Raw genomic sequence first — 12415 nt, forward strand, 5'->3', positions numbered from 1 at the left:
TTTGGTATGAGCTTTCGTGTGCATGCACACTTCTTCAGATACAGTGAAAATACTTTTTCACTTTTTCACTGTATCTGAAGAAGTGTGCATGCACACGAAAGCTCATACCAAAATAAAAACTTAGTTGGTCTTTAAGGTGCTACTGAAGGAATTTTTTCAGTTTAAAAGGTGAACCTCCATTTCCTGAGACTGCCTGAGGACTTTGCCCAGCTGTTGTAAGGCTATGACTAGGATATAGTGTCTGCCTCCCTCCCAGCAGCCCAGCCTAGTTGTAGCTGAGGGCAAGGTGCAGGAAATGTTAGCATCTCGGCATCTGTTGACATTCCAGAGTGGATGGGGAAACCCAGTCAGGTGGACAGGGTGCAAATAATAAAATTACTATTACTATTATTTCTCAGACTTGCATATTCGATTTCTGCATATGGAAAAGGCAAACATTTGGCATTGCTTCTTACCTAGGGACCTCTCCCCCCCCAACTTTTCTTTTTTTTTTTGCAAATCCACAAATCATATCTCAGATGGCCTACAATTCAGTCAATCGGCAATGTTTTTTCGCTTTAAAAGTCAACAAATGCCCACCCGGCCCTTTTTCTTTGCTGCAGCTTCATTCCGCTCCCACATCTGGCGGCTGAAGCCAAAGTACGCATGACGTCAGCCACGTTCCATCTGGATCCTGTCTCTCCTGTCTGATGCCCTTTCCTTCAAATCAGCTTCCGTCCTCGGAAGCCAAGGTCAGGCTGAGCCTGCCTGCATTTCAGGCAACCGGTGACTTGCCCCAATGACACCTTCAGTGAATTGGAGAGAAACAAATCAGGTAATGGGCAGCTGGCGAAGTTATCGCTGCCCCTTCTCTGGCATGTACAGAAGTTTGAGAAATTGGAAGGAGAGATCACCTTGCTGCCTTTCAAGCCACTAATGTGTGCACATAGCCTTAGTCCCCTGCCTTTGGTGGCTCACTTTAGTTAAAAGTTTGTTTGCTGGTTTGTTTATTCAACATATTTCTATAACACTCTTCACAAAAAAAATGCTTCGATCTGTGGAACTGGCACTGTACCACTTAATAGTAAAGGTAAAGGTACCCCTGACCATTAGGTCCAGTCGCGGACGACTCTGGGGTTGTGGCGCTCATCTTGCTTTACTGGCCGAGGGAGCCGGCGTTTGCCCGCAGACAGCTTCCGGGTCATGTGGCCAGCATGATTAAGCTACTTCTGGCGAACCAGAGCAGCACATGGAAACACCATTTACCTTCCCGCAGGAGCGGTACCTATTTATCTACTTGCACTTTGAGGTGCTTTCGAACTGCTAGGTGGGCAGGAGGTGGGACCAAGCAATGGGAGCTCACCCTCTCGCGGGGATTCGAACTGCCGACCTTCTGATTGGCAAGCCTTAGGCTCTGTGGTTTAGACCACAGTGCCACCCGCGTCCCCGTACCACCTAATACACGGCTGTAAAAACAATCTTTTAGGACAGTGGAACTCCCTGCCTATTGACATCAAGCAGGTGGCTTTGCTGTGCTCTTTTCAGCACCTGCTTAAAACATTTCTATCAATGGGTTTCACTACTACCTCACATTGTTAATTATTTTGAAATGCTGTTTTACTATTTTTAATTATAATTTTAATATCAATTGTAAACCACTTAGAGATTTTACAACAATCATACATTGTGTTAAATGAAAGCAATAACAAACAAACAAATGCATATCAGAAAGGTGCTGCCTCTGTTGTCTTTTTGATGTCCAGAGAAGATCTTCCTTTTTCAAGAAGACTTTGAAGTGGAGATATTTATTCTAGCCTGTTGCCTGTCATTGGATTTGACATTGTTTTCGCACAGAAAAATCAACATCACTTTTCATTTGTATACCGTCTTTCTATCTTACAATACCCAAGGTGGTTTACAAGCTGAAGAAACAAGGAGTGTACACCTTCTAAAATACAACATAACTTTACTTATGTGTACATGTGTTTTTAATTGTCGCAATTGTTTGTGAAATAGTGCAACTGTTCTTGCTGCTGCTTTTCTAAATTGTGCAATTGCTTCAAGGCATTTGTGGGAAGCAATTCATGTAGGAAAATAAGCAGGCACTCACAGACACGAGTTCTTGTCCGTAGATCATGGGATCTTGCACACACTGATGCAACTATATTGTCATGCCCTGGCTGGAGGAGGGGTGGGAGGCACCAGTCGGGGAACCCCCAAGGGAAGACGGCTCAGAGCCCAGGGAGGGGTGGTTGGACAGCATGCATGGTCAGAGGGAGGAGAGGGAGCAGACAGGGAGGAGGAGGTGTTGGAAGATGAAGTGGTAACAGGGTTTAGTGAGCAGGAAGAAGCTGTGGCAGAGAGCGGTCCAGAATCAGAGACAGAATCAGAGGCTGGAGAGGAGGGGGACCAAGAGGTCGAGATGAATCAGGGTGGTCAAGAAGCCAAGAGGTCTCTCCCTCCTGCTGCAAATAGCTCCCGTCCTTCCTGATCACCCAGACCCAAAGAGGTATGAAGAGGGCGAAGCAAAGACAGGCAAGGCGACAGAGTCTCAGATTGCTTGGGAATGTACAGGGGGGGGGAGGAGACTTAGAGAGCTGTGGGAAGGCAGGGACCTTCAGTCCTTGCAACCAACTCATTGGGGTTAGACCTGCTGGAAAGAGTTGCTGTGCTCGCTAGGCCTGAGCTGATTAGTTTCTTTGAACACAAACTTCACTTCACTGGCACTTTGTGAGTTATGGCTGACTCGCTCCCAACATCTGCCCTGACGTATATGCTGGTTAGCGGAACAGGGCATTTGCTCGATGCACTGCACAATCCCGTGCATGCTTCCTTGGAATAAATCTCATTTATTTAAACACGGTTTGCTCACAAGTCCAGGAAGCAAATGGCTGCAGCATTAACGCTAGGGAAATTTCATGCCCTTGCAGTAGAAACAGAAGCTTGGATTGCAAGTCCTTGGGTATCCCCACATTGCAAGCTCTTTGAAGAATGCTGTCTGGGTGCCTCCCACAAGTCTGGTATCTTGTGTGCGTTCAACGTCCTTTGGGAAAGCCCTTAGTTAAGAGGATTAAAGCTGCAAACTCGCCTGTATTAACTTGGGAGTCAGCCCCACTGGGCACAGTTGGGCTTACTTCCAGGTAAATACACACAGGATCAAGTTGTAACGTGACCTTTGCTGAAACAATACTGCAGCCTGCAATAAGATCAGGTCTTTAAAAAGGCTGTCAAAAGATAGAGAGAAGGTCCTTTTGTTGGGTAATCTGAGACAGCTACTCCAGGCAGCAGATGTTGAGTGCTGAGTAGGACATAGACAGATATCACCCTGCGAGGTTGCCCTCCTCTGCACAGTAGTAAGCCAGGTGTCGCTGATGTTATATTTGTGCACCTGGATTTTCCTGCCTAAGTGGAGAACCTTACATTTGTCCCTATTGAAATTCATTTAGTTAGCTTGCACCCAGTTCTCCAATCGGTTACGGTCATTTTGAATCCTGATTCTGTCTTCTGCGTTAGCAACCTCTCCCAGTTTGGTGTCACCTGCAAATTGGATGAACATCACTTCGGTTCCTTCCTGCAAGTCGTTTATGAAGACGTTGAACAGCAACAGACCCAGGACAAGTGTCACCCCACTTGTCACTTTCCCCACAATGATGAAGAACCACTAAGGAGCACTCTTTAGGTTCAGTCAGTCAACCAGCTGCAAATCCATCTACCTATCTCAGAGCTGAGGGAGGAGCCATTCCCATTGATAGTCTCCGCTCTCTGGCTTTGCTAATGGCCTATTACCTTCCCTTGATCTTTGATTAATTGTTGACCCCCAAGGCGATTTCCAGAACATGAGAAGCTGGTTTGGCCTGTATTTGAACACTTTGCTAAATCCAGTGCCTGGCAGCCTTTTTACCTCTCCGAGCGCTGATTAAATTCTAACACCTATCAGACCTGGGAATTTAGGGGAATCTGGAATCCACATACCCTGGCACCAACAACGGATACTCTGATGATGGAGGTAAAGGTAAAGGGACCCCAGACCGTTACGGACGACTCTGGGGTTGCGGTGCTCATCTCGCTTTACTGGCCAAGGGAGACAGCATACAGCTTCTGGGTCATGTGGCCAGCATGACTAAGCCGCTTCTGGCGAACCTGAGCAGCGCACGGAAATGCTGTTTATCTTCCTGCCGGAGGTAGGTTTACCTATTTATCTGCACTGGCTGCTTTCGAACTGCTAGGTGGGCAGGAGCAGGAACAGAGCAAGAGGAGCTCACCCCGTAGCGGGGGTTAGAACCGCCATCCTTCTGATCGGCAAGCCCTGGGCCACAGCGCCACCCGCGTCCCACTGATGATGGAGGTTAAACCAATTAAACAGAGTTCTACTTTGTGATCCTGCAGTTCCTAGCCCTCTTGGGGCTGTTCAAAATTTGAGCGAGACTTCATTTTGGAGCAAGCTAGGCTAATTTTTGCTTCGCGGGAAGCAAGGAGGAGCAGTTGTAAACAGCACCGTGCCTTGGTGACTTCACAACCCCACCCCAGTCGTTCTCCTTCTTCTTCCAATTAACTTATCTTATTGGCAAGGAAGTCACTATTGATATAAAGGGACACGGGTGGCACTGTGGTCTAAACCACTGAGCCTCTTGGGCTTGCCGATTAGAAGGTCAGCAGTTTGAATCCCCATGATGGGGTGAGCTCCCATTGCTCTGTCTCAGCTCCTGCCAACCTAGCAGTTCGAAAGCACGCCAGCGGGAAGGTAAACAGAGTTTCCATGCGCTCTGGTTTCTGTCACGGTGTTCTGTTGCGGCAGAAGCGGTTTAGTCATGCTGCATAGCTGCCAAGTTATCCCTTTTTTAAAGGGATTTTCCCTTATGCTGAATAGGCTTCTTCGTGAGAAAAGGGAAAACTTGGCAGCTATGTCATGCTGGCCACATGACCCGGAAAGCTGTCTGTGGACAAACGCCGGCTCCCTCGGCCTGAAAGCAAGGTGAGCGCTGCAAGCCCATAGTCACCAAACACAGTATAACACTTTGACTGGACTTAACTGTCCAGGGGTCCTTTACCTTTTTTGACTCTTGATATGCTGCAACTACTTGAGGAGAACTGACTAACCCTTAGAAAACTGCACTTGCTATGCAATCCTAACCATGTCTAACGGGCAGAATGTCCTACAGAATTCAATGGGGCTTACTCTCAGGAAAGTGGGTCAGGATTGCAAGCTCCCTCCGCCAATGACATTGGCCTCTTGATATTTGAAGCAGTATTATGCCACTTTAAACAGTCATGGCTTCTGTCCAAATAATTCTGGGAGCTGTTAGTTGATATGGGTGCTAAGAGTAGTTAGCAAATTCCCCAAAGAGAGCTGCAATTCCCTGAATTCCCTGGGAAGAGGAAAAAGAGGTGCTGGAACTCACTATTAATGCCTCCGTTGTTCTCTTGTAATGGCAATGGTGCCCACCTGAGAGCTGGCCTAACAGAGTGCCGTCGAGTTCTGGCTGAAAAATAGCCCTAGCCTGGATATACTGCTATACCACCCTGAGAACTGTAGCCCTGCGATGGGTATAGGGGTCTCCTTAACAAACTCTCAACCCCCTTAACAAACTCTCAGCTTCCATAATTCTTGGGGGGAAAGCACTGGCATCATAGACCTTTCAGCACGTTGTGTGAATGGAACCTAGAATCAGCAGAGATCAAGGTCTTGCAATATAACTCATGTTTGCATCTCACATAAGGTTCAAATGACTCCTCCAACACCGTTGCAACACAGTGCAAGAACATGTGAAGGGCCTACGTGTGAACACACAGTCTACACCTGCCAAGCCGACCTGTGTTTGGCTGGTTATGTGAAGAGTCTCTCTGCGAGTCGTCATCCCCACCACGATGATTCTGGCCCAACTGGGGGTTCCCAAAACGTGAAGGGCTCCTTCACACTTTAGGCTGGAAGCATTGGCAGAAGTGTGTCTGAATAGGGCCGGCCCTAACACTAAACAGCAATCGGGGTGCCTCAGGCGGCAAATCGGAGGTGTCATGAAAGCTAAGCTCATTGTTGTTTCTTTAATGTTTTACTTTATTGAGAGGGGGAGAGGTGCCTGTGGGATTGTCAGGTGCCAAATAACTTGACTGGCCTTGAGTATTATGCATCCTGAAGGGGGGGAGGGTTGACACACAGGTTTGCTGCTCCGCCCTAGGCAATAGAGGGTCTTTTGGCAACCCTTGCATCCAGTAGCAGTGTTTGTATGGGGTGTGAGTAGATTGCACAACGCCACAGTCCTCTGCACATTTTCTTTCAGCAGCTGGCTGGGTTGAATTCTCTGGCACCCCCCCCCCCCCACAGTCCCACACCCGGGAGGGGAAATGTCATTCCACCCTGCACAACAATACACATGCTTACACATACGCGATTGGCGCAATCACACTATATGTGTCGTACACTTGCAACACATGGTGTCACTCTAAAAATGTAATGTGCGAAGAGGTCTGGTTATTGCAAGGAGGGAACGCTAGAGCTGTGACTTTTAGATCTGCAAATGCAACGCAGCAAGGAAGGAAACGGAAGGCGCTGCTAAAAGAACTCGGTCAGCAGAAGGTTTGCAGGAATCCAGCTCCCCCTGCCTGTTTTCTCTCTTTCCGCTCCTCTCTCCATTCTTTTCGTTCATTCTTTTATGGGCTTAAAAGCCTTACTGTAACCATATCGTAAGACGGTAATACCCGTCTGCCTCTCAAATAATTCTTAAGTATAGGGTGAAAAGAGAGGTGACATTACATCGGTTGACTTGATATTTGGCAACCCACAACCGATCGCTTTGTTTCACTTTCCAAGTGATATCTGCATCCATTTCCTTTCTGGTTGTTATTGAATCAGGCCACACCGCCACAAATCCTTTTACAGTCTATAGTTACGATGCCACAGCATTGCCTCATCAGAAGATGCATGCCTGGAAGGCGGCTATAAAATCAAGGCCTCATCAACACTACAGACTTAAAACTGATTTAAGCCATTGCATTAGGACTGATAATTTTGTCCAATGGGACTCTGGGCACTCTGCTACAATTGCAAAACTACAGTTCCCAGGATCCTTCCCCTACAGGTGAAACTCTGAAAATTAGAATATCGTCGAAAAGTGCATTTCTTTCAGTAATGCAACTTATTATTTTTTCATTTTCTTTTATTTTTTTTACAAATGTTTCCTTTTGGAAATTCCACAGTAATAAAACAAATAGTTACAACAATACAAAAATAAACATCGCTATTACATTTCATTAATTACATTCCATTTATAAGTGACCAGCCCAATGACAAATAATTACAATTACAACAAATAAAGGCTTGACATATCTTGCTTTGCATGTCATGCATCTGTCTCACATATTGGTTTCACCTTTTAAGTTGCGTTACTGAAATAAATGCACTTTTCGACGATATTCTAATTTTCCGAGTTTCACCTGTACTTGGCCCTTAGGACTGCTAGCAGGCTAGCACCCTCACCACCCTCTCCAAGGCGCTGCCCCTAACTCCCCCCCCCCTGACCAGAGCTATCTTGCTCCCTCCTTGAATGTTTTTGCCTTGCTGGAATATGTCTTTGAACTCCAAGAACGGGCACATCCCATTCTGTTGTTTAATGTGGGTAGCAAGCTTCCTATAGCAGTAAGTTTCAGTTTGAGGAGTGGCTTGTCTCTTTGGCAATCACGATGCCTGTGGTCTCAACGGGTTTTGTGTGTATGTTGCTTCTCCCTATGCCAGTGATGGCGAACCTATGACACATGTGTCAGCAGTGACACGCATAGCCATTTTCGGTGACACATGGCCGCATGCCAAGACCTCACTTCCGGCCGGCGGCGGAATGCCGCAGGTGACGCATCTCTGGGAGCCTTGTGGACTTCCAGCGAGGCAAGATGGCAGTTGGCACGGAGCCGCAGAGCTCCTGAAAGTGACCAGCGCTGCAGGAGCTGCTGGACGGGCTCCCAAGCCACCAAAACCGCCACCACCACCGCCACCGCTCGGACCACCAGTGCAGTAACTGGGGGCCACCAGTGCAGCAACTGGGGAGCTGCCGGAGTCCGGACCCCACCCCCACCCCACGAACCTGATGGACGGCCTCGAGGCACTCCGGAGGCCGGAGGAGGAAAAAGGAAGCCCCGGTCTCGCTGCCGCTACTGCCGCGGAAAGGAGGGAGAAAAGAAGGAAAAACAAGGCAAAGGAGAATAGGGGTCCGCTCGCTCCGTTGCCGTGCCCGACGGAGGGAAGAGACACCCAAGTAAGCTGAAACCCCTTCCCTGTTGCCCTGCCGTTCAGCAAGCATAGCCAAGTGAGGGGAGAGGTGGGCTGAAGAGGGCCACGAGGAGGCACAGGCCCAACCCGAGCCCACCTCCCCAGCGGCAGACCTGTTGGAGGAAGGCCTGAGCCCAGAGTCCCACTGGGAAAAACCTCTGGGTTTTGCCTTATTTTTTCCCCTTTTAAAATCTTTTTAAAAAAAAAATTAAAAAAACTTTAATACCCCCTTTTCCCTTTTTTAAAGGGGAAACAATTATACATTTTTGTTATTTAAACTATAAATATCACGAAATTATGGGTTTTTTTCTTGAAGTGACACACCACCCGAGTTATGCTCGTTTTTTTGGCAATTTTTGACACACCAAGCTCAAAAGGTTGCCCATCACTGCCCTATGCGCATGTTGCGACTTTAAAGCACAAACACAACGCTCATCCATACTGTCATTTAATGCGCCTCAGAAGATGATTTCAGGGTGGGTTCATCCAGAAAGCGGTGGTCCTTGAGGTATTGCGGTCCTTGAGCTAAAGGACCATGGACCTCAGCCTGAAAAATGTTCTCCACCTGCACTAAAGGTAAAAGGTAAAGGGACCCCTGACCATTAGGTCCAGTCATGACCGACTCTGGGGTTGCGCGCTCATCTCGCATTATTGGCCAAGGGAGCTGGCATATAGCTTCCAGGTCATGTGGCCAGCATGACAAAGCTGCTTCTGGCGAACCAGAGCAGCACATGGAAACACCGTTTACCTTCCCAGCTCCCGCTGTAGCGGTACCTATTTATCTACTTGAACTCTGACGTTCTTTCAAACTGCTAGGTTGGCAGTTTTTTTTGTTAAACACAAAGGCTTTAGCTGAGTGGGAAATAACACCAGAGAGTCATTTAATCCTCAACTCCAACTTCAAAATTGTGCATTAATTGCTTTTTGTGGCCACTGTGTGGAATGAGAGTGCTTCCACACCAGTGCTATTTGAACACCTCCATTGGGCAATGGCGCCCACCTGAGAAGTGCCGGAGCTGAGTTTCTGCAAGTTCTTGCTGGGAAAATGCCCTGCAGACAACCTATTGGCCATTCATCCTGATTTGCCGCAGTATGATGCCGTGCATGTGCAGAATGGGAGGCGAGAAGCGGGGGTGGGGGGCAAATTTTTGACTCCCACTGGGCGCCACTGAAAGACCAAACTCCACCTTTGGTTGCTACCTAATGAAAGGGGGGGGCACCCAGTATTTTATGTATGCATGTATAAGGTGCCATCAATCGGTTCTTAAATGGTCCCTGCCCCAAAGGGTTTACAGTCATAATTTTGACACAGAGAAACTACAGAGGAAGGGGAGATGTGTAGGGATAAGCAAGAAGAATATGGGCTACTGCGTGAGATGCAATAATAATAACAGATGCCAACAAAGCAGGGTTTCTTTTGTGTGGGTTTAAAAAAAAATAAGTAGAAAATTAGTAAGTAGAAAAAAATAAAACGAATTCCAATGTTTTCTTCAGCAGGAAAAAATAGTACAATAAAGGAAAAAATAATGCAAAAGTTATCTGTATAAACATGAACGGCAAATCCTGTACTTCTCAAACAATCTTGGGTTCCTCCACATAGACATTCCCTGTAGGAGTAGTTCTCTTCCAAAAAGGCATCCACTGTGCCAAAAAGTATTATTTATTGTATGTATTTGTTTTTAATACTGCCCTTTGATCATATTTCCTGGGCTGTTTACAAGATAACTGAAACAATTAAAAGGCACAAGGAAGGAAGGAAGGAAGGAAGGAAGGAAGGAAGGAAGGAAGGAAGGAAGGAAGGAAGGAAGGAAGGAAGGAAGGAAAGGGCTAAATGCCACAAAATTATAAGAGCGGCATAAAGAAAATAACTCATCTCACCTTCCCAAAGATGTGTGATATGGCTTAATTTATACCTAAGCATCAGATTTCATTTCTCACGCTTCCAGACCTCAAAGCAGATTTTGTTTGCTTGTTTTTTAGCTGGTGAAAGTCAGAGTTGCCTCTTAAACGCTACTCTTCTGCTGTGTGCAGAGATAGAATCGGGAGCTTTGATATCTAGATGAAATGCAAAACTGTTTCAAGCTCTCCCAGTCCAGGGTGTGTCTACATCTGAAGGCGAGGAGAACAGAGCCTACTGGAAAAGTTTTGTTTACAGGAGTTTGGGGAATCACGTGATCCGCAAAGTCACTTTGCCACTTGAAACTCACTTCTGCTGTGCAGCTTGGGAAAGCGCTGATAAGACTCTTCCAGCCACCCACACAGCTACACCTGCTTTTCTTTGTCGGGTGTCAAGCATATTCCGAAGGCACCCTTAAATGTGTGCAACAGCTATATAGTGGTAGGGAAAGAAAAACACTCAGTACATGCTCAGAGGTGCTTGCTTATTTCTTCACATATTCCAGGGGTGGGCCAAGCATTACAGAATGGAATAATGGGACAAGGGTGTGGATTGGAGTGTAAGGAAACCTAACAGATATCTGTTTTGTTGTTTTTTCATGGTGGTGGTTTTGTTAAAAAAAAAAAAGTCACGCTAGGAGCATCTCCACCCCCATCGTTCTGCCCGGACACTGAGGTCCAGCTCTGAGTGCCTTCTGGCAGTTCCCACCCAGCAAGAAGTGAGGTTGCAGGGAACCAGGCAGAGGGCCTTCTCAGTAGCGGCACCTGCCCTGTGGAACGCCCTCCCATCAGTTGTCAAGGAAATAAACAACTGTCTGACTTTTAGAAGACATCTGAAGGCAGCCCTGTTTAGGTAAGTTTTTAAACTGAGAGCCAGTATGGTGTAGTGGTTAAGACTCGTAATCTGGGAAACCGGGTTTGCGTCTCCGCTCCTTCACATGCAGCTGCTGGGTGACTTTGGGCTAGTCACACTTCTTTGAAGTCTCTCAGCCCCACTCACATCACAGAGTGTTTGTTGTGGGGGAGGAAGGGAAAGGAGAATGTTAGCCACTTTGAGACTCCTTCGGGTAGTGATCAAATCCAAACTCTTCTTCTTCTGCTCTTCTTAAAAGTTTTATCTTTTATAGTGTTTTTAATGTTCTGTTGGGATCTGCCCAGAGTGGCTGGGGAAGCCCAGCCAGATGGGCGGGGTATAAATAATAAATTATTATTATTAGTAGTAGCAGCAGCAGTAGTACCGTAGTATAGCTCAGTTGGTAGGCCATGAGACTCTTAACCACAGCGTCATGGGTTCATTTAGGTGAAAGATTCCTGCATACAAGGGGGATCAAATATATGGCCCTCGTGGTCCCTTCCAACTCTGCAATTTTACAAATTATTTCAGAAATTTCTCTCTCTTTTTCTTGTTGTGCCTCTTTTGCTCATGCCTTAAGCACAAGCTCGTTGGGCAACCGAGCAGGGATTGATTATAAATCAGGGTATGTGATTCTTCCGCAAATACGCATCCTCTTTTTTCCAGTGATACATCCTCTTTCTTTGTACAGTTGACGGCTTAAAGGGAAGTGCTTCTGAGACTTCTGAAGGTGTCAGCACGTCTGACTGTTAACCAGAAGCTTGGTGGCTTGAACCCACCCAGGGACAGGATGCCTGCCTTGCGGTGGGGTTGGACTAGGTGAGCTTCAGAATCCCTTTCAGCTCTAGGATTCTATGAGACCTGAGTTCCAATCGTTGCTCAACCTGGTGTGGCTCTGCATGACACAGAGCGGACACGGAGCAATGGATTCAAGCTACAAGAAAGAAGATTCCACCTAAACATTAGGAAGAACTTCCTGACAGTAAGAGCTGTTTGGCAGTGGAACTTGCTGCCAAGGAGTGTGGTGGAGTCTCCTTCTTTGGAGGTCTTTAAGCAGAGGCTTGACAGCCATATGTCAAGAATGCTTTGATGGTGTTTCCTGCTTGGCAGGGGGTTGGACTGGATGGCCCTTCTGGTCTCTTCCAACTCTATGATTCTATGAAAAACCTCTCCCTTCTGACACCTGCTGCCCTGCCCCTCAGAGTTGAGGATGAGGTGGGACGATCCCTTGGAGGCCTCCCTGAGAGGAAGGGGGACAAGAGGCAAACGTGAGAAATATTCGCTCTTTCTCCATGTGCGCGCATGGGTGCGCATAGTTGCCATGGCGAACACCGTTCCCATAAACAGGCCCCCTAAGCACTGCTCATATCACACCAGGTCAATGAGGCATCACTAAGCGCTATTATCTCGCTGGTCTTCTAGGCCTCAATTTA

This window comes from Zootoca vivipara, chromosome 1, assembly GCF_963506605.1.
Source record: "Zootoca vivipara chromosome 1, rZooViv1.1, whole genome shotgun sequence".
Taxonomy (NCBI): Eukaryota; Metazoa; Chordata; class Lepidosauria; order Squamata; family Lacertidae; genus Zootoca; species Zootoca vivipara.